We start from the raw sequence: 14317 nt of genomic DNA on the forward strand, positions 1-14317 counted from the left end.
CTGAGGTCAGAAATCTCTCTCTCCCATTTTGGCCCCTTTAGATGGCCTGTGACAATGTGCAAGGGCGCACTGAGAAGGAGCAGAAAGCGGCCGCAGCAATCATACCTCCTCTTTGAAACCATCCAGACTGCCTCCCGTGTGGCAGTCCCGCCCCTCCCTGTTCCCAGCTGTCCTCATCCCTTGCCCGCTCATTTGTCTCGGTGCTCCTTTTTCATCCAGTTGGGCCTGGCTTCCTCCCTCGGACCTAGGCTGTGGCTTCTGACCTCTGCTCCACACTTTTAGGCAAGAGGCAGCTAAGGACTGTCTCACCCAGTGCTCCACCACGAGACCGGGGGGCCTGAGTCCACCCCCACAGTCTCACCTCTCTGGGATGACACCAGTCCACTGATTGGTACTTTGAGTGGGGTGGTACAAGCCAGTCAGGCTGCACTGCCACCCAGGCCCCACTTCTCCGTCCTTTTCATAAAGAAATTTCTAGCAACTTTCTCAAATACCTTATTGAAATCCTGACACACAGCATCTACAACATTTTTCTCATTCACCAAATAACCCTCTTTGAAAGCTGCAAGGATATTTTTGGCAGGAATTGTTCTTAGTGAACCTATGCCAGTTCCATTGGCGCAGAGAATCCCTTTTTCTTTTAGGAAGATTAGCCCTGAGCTAACATCTGCCACCAACCCTCCTCTTTTTTGCTGAGGAAGACTGGCCCTGAGCTAACATCCATGCCCATCTTCCTCCACTTTATATGTGGGACGTCAGCCACAGCATGGTTTGCCAAGCGGTGCATAGGTCCACACCCAGGATCTGAACTGGCAGACCCTGGGGCCACCGAAGTGGAACGTGGGAACTTAACTGCTGCACCACCAGGCTGGCCCCAGAGAATCCCTTTTTAATAGCCGAGAAATCTTTGAATTAATTCTTTTCAGCATCATGCTGGGAATGATGACGAGTTCACTGGCCTGTAGTTCTAGGAAACTACCTTTTTCCTTGCTTGAAGATCACAGTATCTGCCTAGTTCCAAGCACGGGAATCCTCTCCTGCTCTCCACAGTTCCTGGATTTCGCAGCAACCGTGAGGTCAGTCTGTAAGCTCTTCTAGTTCCCAGGGACATAAGTTTGCAAGGTCAGCACAACAAGACAAGGAGGGCCCTCTCCTAGTCTTCTCACCTTTCTTAGGCTGTCTTTCCCTCTCAGGCTGAGTTTTGGTTTATCTATGAATACAATGCCAAGGCGCCGCAGGGGGCCTCTCCCTTCCTAGTTCTTTCGCTCTGAGCAATACTAAAAAGGCACTTTTGTTGTCCTCAGCGTTTTCCAGAGCCTCGTCGCAGACCAACCTTTAGCTCCCGATTCGATCTGCAGTGTTCTTCTACTCCCTCACATTCATCTTGGGTTGTGCACCTTACTCTTCTCTAAGTGTCTTTTCCAATTTGGCCCTGCCGAGAGTAGTGTTTTGGGAGAAGGATCTCATTTCCTTTTCATCAGGATTAGGGGTCATTTTACATATATTAGCGGGATTACATTTTATTATCCCTCTTGTGTCAGCTTCCCTTTTTGAAACTGTCCATTGAATTATCTCTGAATCCTTTGAAATCTGTCTTCCAAAAAATGTCACATTCCGAGCAGCAGGGCAGCCCTATGGGATCAATGCCATACACATCCATATACCTAATGATGATAACAGCTACCCCCTTCCTTTACACTCTGACCATGAATTCCCATCAGCGCCCTCGCCAAGCAGCATCACTATCTCCATTTTTGCAGACTCAGAGAGATTAAGCCTGTGGCCCAAAGCAGCCCAGGGAGTAAGTGGTAAAACCAGGAAGTCATCAGCTCTGGGTGCCTCCAGCACCCACATGCTTCCTCTATGCCCTACATGGTCTTAGACTCTCTAGAAAGTTTTCCTTTTCCCTTCTTTTTTTAGAGAGGATGATTTAACTACTTCTTTTCCAATGTTTACACATACTATTTCATTCTTTTTTCTAACTGCATTTTTTTAGTTTCATCTTTGCATATCCATTTTGAGGTGTAACTGACATAACATATTAGTTTCACATGAAAAAGTTTTTCTTTTTGAAGTGTTTTATTCTACATGGCAAACAGAATTCTTCTTCTTCTATATTTTTAGGAATAAAAAAGGCCCATATTTAGGATTATAGGTGATTTTATTTTTTCCACACTTACCTCTATCTTATACTTTTTTCTACAAAAAAACTTATATGATTTTTTAAATAGAAATAATAATAGAAATAGAACTGCATATTCTGAGACGTACTTTTAGCTATACAATGGGATAGATAGTCTTTCATCTTGAACAATATTTACGAAAAGTTACGAAAAGTTACAAAAATTACGAAAGGGAAGTTTTGCAAAATTGAGAGGCTTCATGATTGGAATTTTATTACAAAAATAGGAGAGGGATTCATTTGCTTACTTTCTAAAGAGGCACCTAGTCAGCTGGATGGGGATAGGGTGTGGCAGGCCTGCACACGAGCAGGTCTCCATTCCTCCCACTCCAGCGAGTCTTTGCTGATGGCTCCCCTGGGTGCTCCCATTTTGAGTTGACTGGTAGATGTGCCCAAGAGTGGGGTCCAGCTTCTGAAGGTCTTCTGTTTACTTCCCCCACTCTATTTAACTTCTACATGGGAGCAAGTCTGATTAACGTATATGGGTACAGAGTGAACCTGGGCCCAGACGCCTTAGTCAATTCATTAACTAACTAACTAACGTGAATACTTGGGGAGTTTTCCTAAATATATTCCAACAACATATATGGATTATATGTGCACTGTACAAATCTCAAGTGCACATATAGAAACACAGTCTCTAAAGGAACCTGGAGATGTCTTACGTAGTCTAAGAAACCTGTCCAAGGTCACACAGTTAGTTAATGACAGAGTCAAGGACTAAAGCAGAAACTCTATTTTTTTAAAAACTGAATTTAATCTAAATTGTTTTTAGATAAACTCCTGAGTTAATTTAAACAGCTTAATTCTAGCCAGGGCAAGCGTCAGTTCGGAAGTCAGATGTGTGCGGTATCTAGTACAAAGAGGAGCGCTTTTTTTCCGTTGAACAGTTATGCAGATTTACATGCCTGTTTCACAGTTTTAAAAAGTTATATGGATCAATGGTTTGGCAGCTGGCTGAAATAATTCCATATTTTAAAAATCTGTAGGGTGCATCTGTTAGCAGTTTTGAGTTTTTACCGCAGACTAACAATTTGGTGATAGCAAGCTGTCTTCCAATTAATCTTCCAGAAAACATTTCATTTCAAGACTTTTAGAACAGGAGCCAAGATTTTCTGCGATTCAGTTATAGGAATCATCATTATGGTTTTTGCCTTTTGTAAATCTTTCGTATCTAGGGTTAAAAGCAGTATGTTTTAAAAAATGTTTTGTTTGACTTACTAAAAAAGCTTAACTGAGACTTTAATTGGTGACCTGCCTTTAATCTTTCCTAACCTAGTGGATAAAGTCATAGAAACATTTTAAACCACCAGCACATTATAATTACATCACTCCCTTTCTCGAAGTTCTGCGATTTCCCTTGTGTTTTGCTCTTAGCAAATACAGAATCAGATTTTACAAATGTTTGCCAACCCCAGAGAGGTTCATTGGGTTTTCTTAGGCTTACTTCCCTGCCTCCTGTAGCATCTTTCTGTAAAATCACACCCTCTACTGTCTTCAGAAATCACGGACTAATCTTCCTTAGGAAGCCTTTTGGATGAATCCCTCTTAGTCGCTAGACTGGATCCCATGGAGTCACAGGCAACACACTGGGTACATATTGGGTTTCCAGGCTTTCCTGCCTTCTGTTACTATTATTACACTCAGAGCTTCTAAATGGGATGACAGCATTTAATTTCTCTAGTACCCAACACAGTGCGTGGCCACTCAATTATCTGTTGGGTGAACAGATAAATAAACAAGCCTAAAGCCAAACTGATGACCAATATGTGCTTATTCTTTTTAGTTACAACTTTTCCTTTTGCTATACTATTTTGAATAATAATTAGAAAATCTATACTAATGCATTTTTTTCATTTGAAAACTGAAAAAATATGGTAGAAAAAGTCATACTTTAGCACTTACTTTCTAGCTTGTCCTATAGATTTGGTTTATAAATTGTCAGTTCTATGAGACTACAAACTTTATGCTATGGGACTAACGCCTTATTCAACCTCCAATCAACAGTGAGACGAGTGTGGTGCCATGCACAGACACACAATAATTATTTAGGGGAATGCCTAGAAGGCTAGGCAGGATGTTCTTTACTTCCTTGGATGGGGAAGAGAGAACTAAGAAGCAGATAAAGAGAATATGTGTATACATAGAGGACTATTACTAGAATTAGCATAACTTCAAGCAGTGAAATATAGAGGAAATGAGGGGCGCGGTGTGTGCATTTACCTCCTGGAAGGAAAAAACAGGAATCGAAGAGAAGTATCTCTTTTACATGCAGATCCAGGCAGGCCCCCACACAGGCCACCATGGACAGCACAGTACCTTTAGGGAGGACTGGGTGGGGCGACATTGTAGGCAACTGGTCATCTGGTCTCCGGGACACTCAACGGTCAGATATTTATAGCTCTCGGAGTACTAAACTGCTATTTTGTGAAGCCAGATATATATATGGCAGATAAGAACTGTAATCATTCTTGCCAATTTTGCTGTTGTTAAAGTTGTTGTCTAACACCATCCACACCAGGACAGAATGGGCATGAGGTCACTTCTTTTGAACTCTAGGTTCGGATGTGTATTGTTACCATTACAGCAGAACTGGTGTCCACTGAAATGCCTGAGACATGTGGTGGGTACTCACTGTCTATCTGCTGAATGAGTGGTTTCTTCCTAAGTCCTTAACATTTAGAATACGCTAGGACTACCTGACGGTGCCATGATGAAAGTATTCTTAGGTTCTGCTGCCAAAAAGGCTCTATCCTTGTAACACCCAGGTGCCAAAGCACAGGTTTAATGCTGACATGCTGGCTACACTTCAATACATTGGTGATGCTGGTCTCATCACAGGTGATGTCACTGATGGCACATTTGCAGAGCATATGCTAGGACCGTCTCTATAACAAGGTCTCCTGTCATCCTCACATTTTTGCAAGACAGGCCTTAAGACAGCCTCGTGTATGAGAAATAGGCTCAGGTATGATAATAGTGAAAGGCAGGCGTCAGAGCCAGGATTGGAAGCCCAATCTTCCAATGCTCTTTTCACTCTATGCCAGCTGCCTGTGAAAGTCCAGAACCTGGGTGTGACATCTTCATAGACGAAGGCCACTTCCTCTCCTTTGATTGTTAGGCAACTATTAATTAAAAGTCTTCACTACCTCCCTGCCCCAAACTAAAGGGATCATGGCTAAAATACTATTATCTGGAGCAGGCAGAGCATAAGAATTCCCACAGTGACTTCATCACCTCCCTCCCTCTCCCAGTGGCTCTCTCCCTCTAGAAGAGTATAAAGACAATACTGCCACATCCAAATCCTCCAGAGGACACTAAACAAACCCACAGCCAGTGCCCACTCATTCTTCCAGCCCTCACTAGCAAGGCTTCACTGTATTGTGCGCTCACTCTACCAGCTGGTATTCCCAACCACCTCCCAAGTCTCACGTCCACTTTTGCTCAGCCCTCACCCTGCTCAGTTCTCGCCCTTCCCCCCAGGGTGACTCGGAGTTACTGAGCCGTCTTCCAGCAGCTGTCTTCCCTGTCTCGCTCTCCTGGGCCCACCTGCCACCACGTGCCCTGTGTTCCATCGCTCTCATTACCTCCACTGCACCTTGCTCCCTGCTCCATTGGGCCCTGTTTTTGCCTTCCACAAGGGACGTGCAACATCATTTGAAAAAGAAAAAGTAAAGTTTCCCACCCCAAACTCAAACATGAACAGTGCTGCCAGAGTTTCCTTTCCACAGCCAAGTGGTTGTCCTTGCACAGGGAGGAGCACGTTTACTTAGTGCTCCCTTACACGGCATCGATAAAGCCAAGGCTAAGTTCTAATGACATAAATATTCAACCTAATTGAGCACTTACGATGATACGTGATGGATATTTTCAGCTAAGTGTAATGAAGGGTGGTAATTTTAAATAGAATTTCCTTAAGGAATATAAGGAATGTTCAGGGCTTTCCAAAAGTGTCTTTGATAAACAGCTTGAGGCCAAGTATGCCCCTGCTAAGGGAACACGGCTCAGCTGTGCTGGAGAGCAATGGCAGTCACGAAGAGCCTGCCTGGCTGAGCAGAGACCCGGACTCGGGAAACAAGTCAGAAGGCAACCCACACCCATTTGCCATTTAGATTCTTGAAGAACCACCAAATCCAATACAGACAAGATGCCTTCTGTTTGCTCCTCAAATAGGAACATACATAACATACGCTTATACACTAAGACTGACACAACATGAAAGATGAAATATCCACCCAAATAACTGTAGGCCAGAGCTAGGTAAGACCTGAGGGGGGAAAAGCGATTGCTTCTAGACAGGGCGACTGAAAGTCAGAAGTGATCTTTTAGGGAAAATTAAAGTTTGCTATGCTGTTTTTCATCTTTCAAAGTAAAGACCAAGCTCTTTCCTTTAATAGGTAATGTTGAATGTGCATCTCCCCTATGGACCACTGATCTCTCCCGAATGTTCTACGGCTTCTCCCTGTGGGCCAGATCCCCCCCATCCAAGGGCATCAGTGACTCTCCCCCTCCTCCCTCCATCAGGGCAGCCTGTGGCCTGGCAACAGCGGTAGATTCCCACAGGCACTCACTGGGAGCAGGGCCTGTGGAGCGGGGAGAGTGGCTCCTAAAATATTACTTAAAGCATATAGGAGCCTTCTAAAGAAACATCTACATAAAATAATAGTCGCGAGAGCTCAAGTACATACCAGGCACCACGGGAAGAGATGACGTCTGTTATCTCACGCAATCCCCACACAGCCCCCTGCGGAAGGTACCGCTGCAGAACCCCTGTTTCACGTCAGGCAGCTTGGCTTAGACAGTTCAAGTCTCCTCCCTCCCATCTCAGCGCTGTGCCAAGGGAGACGCTGGATGGGAATCGGATCAACCTCAAAGGCCCACACTTATTTTCTTCTTAAGATTGGCACCTGAGCTAACAACTGTTGCCAATCTTCCTTTTTTCTTTTTTCTGCTTTATCTCCTCAAACCTCCCCCATACATAGTTGTATATCTTAGTTGCAGGTCCTTCTAGTTATGGCATGTGGGACACCACCTCAACGTGGCCTGATGAGCGGTGCCACGTCCACACCCAGGATCCAAACCGGCGAAATCCTGGGCCAACGCAGCAGAGCGCGTGAACTTAACCACTTGATCACCGGACTGGCCCGGCCCACACTTTTAATGTGACATGGTACTGCCTGTTTTACAGGAAACAATCTTTGCACCTAGTTTCAAGGAAAACAGACTTGCTGCTGTTTTTATTCAACAAAACTAAACATTCTTAACTACGCTGGAAGAACTCTAAAGTGTTTTCAAATGAAAAAAGACAATTAAGCAGTGTACATTCGGAAAGCCATTTGGTATTGAGAGGAGAAAGAACGGTACTCGGTGTCCTACATGTGTAAGAAAGAGTCAAGGCCACAGCCACATCCCTCATATGCCTAAAATTAACAAGGAAGGTTGGCCCCTTGAAAATCAACCAGGAAACAAACAAACAAATAGGCTTCAGAGTTAAAAGTGAATTTCTGGTTGTGTCGAGACACAAGAACCAGGAAAGAAAGCAGATGACTTGCTGTCTACAATAAATATTAAATCTGTTATCTACAACGTGGAGAAATGGAAGATTCCACATAAGGTCATTTTTCAGAACTACAATTGCACATGGAATGTAAATCCAACTCAGTCTGCAGTGGCGTATCTAGACAAAGTCAGACACAAGGCCCTTGGCCGGTTTTGGCTCTTCATTAAGAGGTTTACTAAGAGTTTATTGAGAGTCTCATCTCACCATGTAAAGCCACCAGCCATTACTGTTCGCTGGGGCCAGCTCTACACTACAGCTAGTCTAGTTGCCGGACTAGATGGCGGAATTTCTTGCTCCACCAGGACCACCTGTCAGCCTCTCTCTCTAATTATTATGGACTAGAAAACAGATGACCCAGCTTCTTAGAGCAGTGTCTGAGAGATGAACCTGAATTCATTCTCTGAGGCAGACGTGGCTTCCCAAGAACCTTCCGCATTCACGCAGACCTGGAGCGAGCTAGACCTGTAGGCCCGTCCTTCAACCTGCCTATAAACACATACACACGCCCCTCCAACTCCCAGATGGCCTGATGCCCCCTAGCAACAAGACCCTGGACTCACTCACTTACCACACCCAGCTTGACCAGCTGCACTGGCCGTGACCTCCTGGCCTGCCCAAACCTGACGTACTTGGCCAGCCCTTCCAGTCCTGTGGGCTCCTCCACAACAGACCTGGCCACCACTGCTGAGGCTGCTCCAGAGCCTCTGGTACTCACTTCCTGGTTTTTACCGGCTGTGTCTAGGAACAATGGAAGGCCCTGGAGAGGTAACTTTAAATAAGTCAGGACTGCTTACAGGCACCTGATTCTTTGCATGGGTTTTGGAACTAAACCATTCGTTAGTTTGTTCTCCAGTGTTTCTCACAATGGACGTTCTGACAGTCTCTCTGAAGGAAGTGCTGTGGCACCAGGACAGCGGCTAACAGGCACCAGACGCGTAACTGAGTCAGGTCATCACAAGCTCCTACAGCTGCTTCCTCGCACACAAACCCCACGCTGAATTTATGATCCCAGAAAGCAGTGTGCTGAGGCGAGGAGGTTGGAGAGAACCAAGCGTCTTCAGACTACAGGCATGCAGCTCATGTCTTGGGTTTACTAAGTCAGAGGGAAGTTTCACAATGATCTGTTCACGTAGGTTGGACAGAAAGCCAAACTGGTGAACTCCTGTCAGCGCCTTGAGGACAGGCTGGGTCTCTCTCGTTCTCTGCTGCATCCCCACCACTTCCCGTGGCACTGGGCACACAGGAGGCACGAAAAAAAGTTTGTTGAGATAAAAGTCTAACTCAAGGTTAAAAGCCATTCTGGGGCATCAGCTATCTGGCATCAATCTTCCTCAAACATGACAGAAAGTTGCTATTTCTGCTTCCACTTCAGAGTTGGTAAATTAATCTGTCAAATACTGACAACTCCTCTTCTCCTTTCTATATCATTCAAATTTCATGTGTTGTGACTACTGTATTGTATCTGATTTCACAGTTACAAGTATGATGACCATGTAATTTATGGTCCATGGAAGAACACTTTCAAGAGTGAAAAGAAGCACTATCAATAATTACACCAGGGGGCCAGCCCAATGGCCTAGAGGTTAAGTTCAGCTCGCTCTGCTTCAGTGGCCTGGGTTTGGCTACCTGGTGCAGGCCTACACCACTCATCGGCAGCCACACTGTAGTGGTGACCCACATACAAAATAGAGGAAGATTGGCACAGATGTTAGCTCATGGTGAATCTTCCTCAGCAAAAAAAAAAAAAAAAAAAAAAAAAAAAAAAAAAAAACTGGGACAAGAGGTATAAACTGAAGTTCTCCAGGGCAAACTGGCCCATGTGGTCACGCTAATTTTAAGTAAGGTAATAAAGAATCTTTGCTTAGCCAAAATGAATTCTGATTACATATCTTAGACCTAAAACAAATAAGACTAGAGCAATTTTGAGGAAAAGTTACATGTGACAAGCACACAAGAGTGGCCCTGTTCTATTTCAGGTTATACCACGAGAGGCACACGTGCTAAGAGCGGGAGGACTGGCAGATTCTAAGGGTACTGCTAGGAGCTTGTGTAAAGATAAAACAATGTACATCAACTGGAAGTAGAAAATATTCTTTAGAGAATTAAATTACAAGATTTTTTCCCCATGTAACTTTAGATTTTTCTTCCTAATGAGGTAAGATGCCTGGGCTAGAATCTTCTAGCCAAAAATTTCTCTATATAGTATAGGACCCTCACTGAAGTTAAATTAACAGGAAGATGAAAAGTCAAGAGAACTGGACTCAACATTGTTACTACATAAAACTTGTGATTAGAAACTCATTTCCCAAAATGCTTTCCTCTTTGTACTCAGTGGGCCTATTCTCTCAGTCAACTTTGCTCTTCGGGCATAAATCTTTCCTAGAGGAATAAATTCTAGCAAAACCCATTATACCTCAAATTTTCGTTAATTTTTTTCCTCACTGATTTCAATTATAAAAGTGAGAGCCCTCCTTTTGGAAAAATATAGTGGAACAAGTAGAATATAATAGACAACTTTGCTAAGATTATTATCTAATATTTATTTGGATGAACAAAGTTTTATTGCTACTGTCACAAAGTTTTATTGCTATGTCACTGGGCAGAGGATACAACTTCTGTGCCACAGATTATGGACGTTAACTATTTTAGCAGCCAATAATAATGTCTGAAGCAAAGTCTGAAGACAAAGTCAATGCTATTCCACAATTCTTGCTTTTAAGAGCAAATTTTTAATGATAGGAAGTTCGGGCTCCTGGGGAGAATATTTATCATTGTACTGTACTATAGAAAACCACCTAGAGAATTCTATCACAGTTTTTTCTGGAAAACTAGAGCATCAGGGAAAAAATGTGTTAATGACGTAAAAGATGCTGATAAAAATATAAATACATACATTTTAATGAATAAAAAGTAAATATATATCTTCATATATGTTTATTTTATCCGTGTCTCTTGTTTTCACATTTTTATAGGCATCTATGTATGAAAAGGTGAGTGTATTTACATGCTTTTTGAGAGAAAAATCTCTTTACTCAAACTGATGCTATTAATATTTCTAAAAATGTTATCTATCTCGGTTGTTCACTGAGTTTTTTTTTTTTTTAAAGATTGGCACCTGAGCTAACAACTGTTGCCAATCATCTTCTTTTTTTTTCCTGCTTTTTCTCCCCAAACCCCCCAAGTACATAGTTGTATATTTTAGTTGTGGGTCCTTCTAGCTGTGGCATGTGGGACGCCGCCTCAGCATGGCCTGACGAGCAGTGCAATGTCCGTGCCCAGGATCCAAACCGGCGAAACCCTGGGCCACAGAAGCGGAGTGCGTGAACTTAACCACTCAGCCATGGGGCCGGCCCCTGACTGAGTATTTTAGAACCTCAAATTTTCTATTCCCACATAAGGGGAATATGCAAAGTGAAACCGAAGAAAATGTCTTTTTATTTCTCTATTAAAGATAATAAATTTGAACACCTCAACAAGGCCATTTAACTTCAAATCAAAAAATATTCACTGAGAGCTAGGCACGGTCAGGCATTTTGCTAAGCATCAGAGATAAAAACCTGCATACCAGTAATATCTAAAAATTCGCTCATGGATATCAATAACGAAGCTGGAAAAACCTGGCTCCATAGTTTCCCAAATTGATAAACGAGTGGACAATAATCAGTGCACAGAACTTACCTAGCAAAGTAATTAAGAGCAAAAACTTCTGACCATGACAAACACTATGACTGAAAATTACTAACATATACACGTGGTGGAATTGCTACACCTGGTCTCCTATCATTAATTTGCAAAATCTCTCTCCTGATCATTTGTGTTATGAATGATTTACTATTACTTAACATAATTCTACTTAAGAACCCACATGCAAATGAGTTCTGCAAAAATATCAAATATATATCTAAACTCAAATTTCTTAACTAGATTTCAGAATTTAGCAAATTCAAATTTACAGCTATTAATGGTTATAGTTCAAGTTTATATTGAGTATTATACAGAATTGCATTTGGGTATTTGCAGTGCCCCTTAGCCCAACATGTTATCAAAAGACACTTAACAGAATTGGACCCTTTTGTCGTTGTTTACTCACGTTATTCCTTATCTAAAAGATAGTGAATGCAAATGCCTTCAACTTAAAATTTTAAAAAGATGTGGTTTTCTTATATATTTAAATTGGCTACTAAAACCCAATGCAATTTTGAAAGGAATTTCCCAAATGCCACAAGCAGTTGTCAAACACAGCTGTAACAAAATGAGAAAGCTGACAAGGACAAGGCCGTGCAGGACACAGAGCACACGCAGCTCTCAGGAGTGTTTAACTAAGGGTCGAGGAGACCCAATTACCAGGCAAGTGGCCCCCCAGTGAAAGCCAGTCAGGTGCACGTGAATTGTAAATTCCCATATCTAAAAATCTCCTTACAAATTCAACAAAGCCAAAACTTCAGCTTTAACCAGTAGGAAAACTGAACATTTTCTAGACTAAAAGAACTCACTAGGCAGGTGCTGATCATATAAATGAGCACAACATGACATTCCTTTAGTGTGTCAAACTTGAATCGATGATCTTCAATAAAAACAGATTCTACATTTCACAGTCAACCAACTGTCATCTTTCTAAAATCTCTGTAGCTAAGAATATGGCAGAAGTAGAATCAGATGGAGAAGATGGTTGTGTGTGAGAGAGCTATAATAAAAATAACTTCAAACACAATTTCGTTGATGAAATGTTTTTCAACAATGGTTTTTCATTCTTTAACTTGATACAACTCATTTTAAAAGCTGTGTCTACTGAATAGATAAACGCTGGAGACAGACTGCCATGATCTGTGGGCCCCTACGCCTTTCTCCAGGTTGTTACATATAATGCCAGGCATGAATTCACTTATTTCATGCTGAACTCCACAGATGTGAGGAGGAAACCGAAATATTTCTGAAGCGATCAAAGCTCACTATTTTAATTAGCAAGATAAAATCTATTCTTTCAGGCAAAGTGAACAAACTCTAAATCTGAAAATAAAAATGATGGAGCATGGAATGTGAGCACAGAGTACACGGTTCTAAAGAGAAGCTCACTTCACAGACAGGGAAAGAAGACAAGCTCTCCCTAATTTTCTGTCATAGAGTTGGTTACAAACCGTCTTGATCCAAACGACGCAGAATGGATGTTAAGAACACAGGATTTAGCATCAGACCTACCTTTTGCCCAAATTAGTCATATAACCTGGGCTAAATTGCTTGTTTCCTCATCTGTGAATTGAAATATGGTGCCTATTCTCACATGGCTTTTATGAAGATAAATAATTTATGTAAAGGGTCTAGATTATCAGGTACTCAATATACAACAGTCATTACTATTTTTCTATTATAACACTCACAACCACACAATGCTCAATAATGCCATCAAAGTGCTTGTTCCAACACTCCACAAAGCTGGGATGAGGAGGAAGCAGAAAAGAGAAAGAGAGACATCATTTCTAGGTATCTAGAAAAGGCCAAGGAGACCAAGGCCACTGGGAAAATTCCTACACCTTCTAGAACATCAAGCCATCAGCCAATGTCTTGGCTCTACTGTGACTCTAGGTTTCTAATTAACTAGGGACACAAGATAAAACACAGGATGCACGGTTCAGTTTGGATTTCAGACATGCTTCTATCAAAAAATTGTTCGTTGTGTATCTGAAATTCAAAATTTTATTTGCAATATCTGGCCACTCTACTTCTACTGCATCTTTGCTCTCAAAAATTCACTGAGACGGAGTCTGAGGGAGTTGTTTTATCTTCAATTCCCAGAGACTAAGAATGAGGTTTCTAGCACTGCAACACACAGCACCATTCATTTACAAAAGCTCTAAGTTAAGCACGGAATTGTTCCCCTGTGATGCCAGCTGATGCTCAGTCGAAAGCTGGGATCTGCACACCTGCTTTACAGATGAGGAAACCACGGCAGAGAGATGGGCTGACATCTCACAAGTGCTGCTAACCGAAGCCCTCAGCATCCTTTGCACATGATCAGATTCCACATACCCTCCCTCGACCAAGAGGGTTTGGAAAAGTTTCATTTTGCATTATGAAACAAAGCACGTTAAACATACTTTTCCAATTCCTTCCTCTTCTCCCCAATTTGACACACCCGAGTTCTCATTCATGGACTAGATAATCTCTCAAGTGCCTTCCCGCTCTAATTTCCTTTAATCTGTGACCCATACAGGTGCTATAAGTCCCAAGGCCAATTTGTTCAAGAATCTCACACAGAATTTGTACCTCCAGACTCAGCCTCGCAGCCTACCATCCCTTGCACTTCATCAAGCAATACAAACTCTCTTACACTCAAGGAATGTGGAATCCCATGGAGCTTGTCAGAGCCTGTCGCTACAGCCCTGTTGCTTGTCACCTGCAACACCTACTGCATTCCGCACCAGACTCAGGTTCTCTGGGGCTGATGAGAGCGGGGTCAGCTCATCCACTACCCAGTCTCCACCCACGAGAGCCAGCTCTCCGAAGGCCAGCTTGGCTTCCCTCCGCACAAGGTGCCCTCCCTTCCTCCACGGCGACCTGTCTCTCCCTCTGCCTTTTCA

At 42.7% G+C, this 14317-nt stretch overlaps 1 protein-coding gene across 5 annotated transcripts in view; it reads right to left on the reverse strand.

The window, feature by feature from the left end:
- Nucleotides 1–14317, reverse strand: part of SCAF8 (SR-related CTD associated factor 8) — a 203200-nt gene that overhangs the window by 78999 nt on the left and 109884 nt on the right. The window lies entirely within an intron of this gene.

This window comes from Equus asinus, chromosome 1 (assembly GCF_041296235.1).
Source record: "Equus asinus isolate D_3611 breed Donkey chromosome 1, EquAss-T2T_v2, whole genome shotgun sequence".
In the NCBI taxonomy this organism is placed as follows: Eukaryota; Metazoa; Chordata; class Mammalia; order Perissodactyla; family Equidae; genus Equus; species Equus asinus.